General features: G+C 42.6%; 2 non-coding genes across 2 annotated transcripts; both read right to left on the bottom strand.

The window, feature by feature from the left end:
• Positions 1 to 531: 531 nt before the first annotated feature.
• Positions 532 to 613, bottom strand: TRNAS-AGA (transfer RNA serine (anticodon AGA)). Its single transcript has one exon. It is a non-coding gene; the product is annotated as a tRNA-Ser (tRNA).
• Positions 614 to 1,824: 1,211 nt separating this feature from the next.
• Positions 1,825 to 1,906, bottom strand: TRNAS-AGA (transfer RNA serine (anticodon AGA)). The gene has a single exon. It is a non-coding gene; the product is annotated as a tRNA-Ser (tRNA).
• Positions 1,907 to 2,500: the final 594 nt, after the last annotated feature.

Raw genomic sequence — 2,500 nt, 5'->3', positions numbered from 1 at the left:
GAAAGAGGAGATTCTAGTCTTTCATATGACACCAGGACCGCAGTTCTAGCTGTGCGAGAACCCGAGATATCATCAGTTAAACACACAAGTGGTTATAGAAGCTGTATTCTATATGATCACGTTGTGTTTTGCTGGGACGGGAAGGGGTAGAATGTATGGTGGTTGGACATGGTCATACAGAAAACATTGCACTGCCCAGAGTGAAAAGAAAGAGTCACCTCCTATTTGGCAATTAGAGCCACATTAGCATATTTAGAAAAATGATCATAACTTTGCAAATGATACACGTTTTAAAAAAAAAACAAACCACACTGTAATTATCAGCAGCAAAGCGCCTATTAGATTAGTTAGGAAATAGGGAATTAATAAACTGGGTACAGAGCCTCTTTAAATGTAGCGTCCGGCATCTGATTAGTGACAGAGCAGTGGAGTACGGCATAATCACGATATGACTGCAACTAAACTTCTTTGTTACCTAGCACAAGCGTATTACCTTATTTTTATCGCTTCACGGAGGCAGAAAATTCAAGACGTAGTCGGCAGGATTTGAACCTGCGCGGGGAGACCCCAACGGATTTCTAGTCCATCGCCTTAACCACTCGGCCACGACTACAGATATAAAAAACTCTGCCCCAAGACCCTGCTGAGCTCAGTAAGTTTATCATTGGAAGCGCAGAGGTTGCTGCTGTCGAAACTAAAGGCATTAAAAGACAGCCAGACTTTGGGTGCTTACAAAACAGCCAGACTTTGTCTCCAGGACAAAAGTAAGGAGGAATTCTGCATCTTTCAGCTTTGACAATAGCCTCCTTTGCTTCCTTTTAAATGCGCAGGAAGTCAGCATGGGACAGATTAGCTGCTGGGACCTCAGATAAAGTTGGGACTGATAGAGCAACTTTCGGATGTTGCCAATAGACCAGAAAGAAAGGAGAAGATTACGTAGATTCCCCAGTATAATTATTATAGGCAAATTCTGGCCACGGAAGGAGATTAGTCCAATCATCTTGCAAGGGAGAAATGAATTTTCTGAGGACGTTTTCTAATACCTGGTTTATTAATGTAAAAGTTATGAGCTTTTTTTCAAAATATGGAAAGGAGCCTTTATTAGACAACTGGGAGGGAGGTAACACCAACGATTCTCCTGAGGTGGAGCTATCTCACAGCCTCTGACACTGTCCAATCGGCATGAAGTTGCTTCACAGTGTAAATGACTAAAGCTGGAGGGAAGTGGGCTCAATTCAAACAGCCATATCTCGGGCTGGGGACTACCTGGAACAGTGGTTCTGGTGGCATATGAAAGAGGAGATTCTAGTCTTTCATATGACACCAGGACCGCAGTTCTAGCTGTGCGAGAACCCGAGATATCATCAGTTAAACACACAAGTGGTTATAGAAGCTGTATTCTATATGATCACGTTGTGTTTTGCTGGGACGGGAAGGGGTAGAATGTATGGTGGTTGGACATGGTCTTCCAAAAAACATTGCACTGCCCAGAGTAAAAAGAAATAGTCATCTCCTATTTGGCAATTAGAGCCACATTAGCATATTTAGAAAAATGATCATAACTTTGCAAATGATACACGTTTTAAAAAAAAAATCAAACCACACAGTAATTATCAGCAGCAAAGCGCCTATTAGATTAGTTAGGAAATAGGGAATTAATAAACTGGGTACAGAGCCTCTTTAAATGTAGGGTCCGGCATCTGATTAGTGACAGAGCAGTGGAGTACGGCATAATCACGATATGACTGCAATTAAACTTCTTTGTTACCTAGCACAAGCGTATTACCTTATTTTTATCGCTTCACGGAGGCAGAAAATTCAAGACGTAGTCGGCAGGGTTTGAGCCTGCGCGGGGAGACCCCAATGGATTTCTAGTCCATCGCCTTAACCACTCGGCCACGACTACAGATAAAAAAAAGTCTGCCCCAAGACCCTGCTGAGCTCAGTAAGTTTATCATTGGAAGCGCAGAGGTTGCTGCTGTCGAAACTAAAGGCATTAAAAGACAGCCAGACTTTGGGTGCTTACAAAACAGCCAGACTTTGTCTCCAGGACAAAAGTAAGGAGGAATTCTGCATCTTTCGGATGTCGCCAATAGACCAGAAAGAAAGGAGAAGATTAAGTAGATTCCCCAGTATAATTATTATAGGCAAATTCTGGCCACGGAAGGAGATTTGTCCAATCATCTTGCAAGGGAGAAATGAATTTTCTGAGGACGTTTTCTAATACCTGGTTTATTAATGTAAAAGTTATGAGCTTTTTTTCTAAATATGGAAAGGAGCCTTTATTAGACAACTGGGAGGGAGGTAACACCAGCGATTCTCCTGAGGTGGAGCTATCTCACAGCCTCAGACACTGTCCAATCGGCATGAAGTTGCTTCATAGTGTAAATGACTAAAGCTGGAGGGAAGGGGGATCAATTCAAACAGCCATATCTCGGGCTGGGGACTACCTGGAACAGTGGTTCTGGTGGCATATGAAAGAGGAGATTCTAGTCTTTCA

This window comes from Rhinoderma darwinii (assembly GCF_050947455.1).
Source record: "Rhinoderma darwinii isolate aRhiDar2 chromosome 1 unlocalized genomic scaffold, aRhiDar2.hap1 SUPER_1_unloc_1, whole genome shotgun sequence".
Taxonomy (NCBI): Eukaryota; Metazoa; Chordata; class Amphibia; order Anura; family Rhinodermatidae; genus Rhinoderma; species Rhinoderma darwinii.
This window is presented reverse-complemented; position numbering and strand designations above follow the sequence as displayed.